This window comes from Sinocyclocheilus anshuiensis, unplaced genomic scaffold, assembly GCF_001515605.1.
Source record: "Sinocyclocheilus anshuiensis isolate Anshui unplaced genomic scaffold, SAMN03320099.WGS_v1.1 scaffold1655, whole genome shotgun sequence".
Taxonomy (NCBI): Eukaryota; Metazoa; Chordata; class Actinopteri; order Cypriniformes; family Cyprinidae; genus Sinocyclocheilus; species Sinocyclocheilus anshuiensis.
The window spans coordinates 125,674-126,035 of NW_015548277.1; the positions used below are offsets into that span (position 1 = coordinate 125,674).

At 47.2% G+C, this 362-nt stretch overlaps 1 protein-coding gene across 1 annotated transcript in view; it reads left to right on the forward strand.

Annotated features, from left to right (window-relative positions):
* LOC107655787 (polymeric immunoglobulin receptor-like) overlaps nucleotides 1-362 on the forward strand; it is a 20,309-nt gene that overhangs the window by 13,520 nt on the left and 6,427 nt on the right. The window lies entirely within an intron of this gene.

A 362-nucleotide genomic window follows, 5' to 3' on the forward strand; every position in this document is an offset into this window, starting at 1 on the left:
GCGTGGTGTCAAGAAGGGCAGCAAAGAAGCCACTTCTCTCCAAGAAAAACGTCAAGGGCAGACTGAAATTCTGCAGGAAGTACAAGGATTGGACAGCAGAAGTCTGGTGCAAAGTTATTTTGTCTGATGAAGCTCCCTTCCGACTGTTTGGGACATCTGGGAAATCGATTGTTTGGAGAAGAAAAGGTGAACGCTACCATGAGTCCTGTGTTGTGCCAACAGTGAAGCATCCCGAGACCATCCATGTGTGGGGTTGCTTTTCAACCAAGGGAATGGGCTCTCTCGTAATTCTGCCCAAAAACACTGCCATGAATAAAGAATGGTATCAAAACGTCCTGCAAGAGCGACTTCTTCCAGCGATA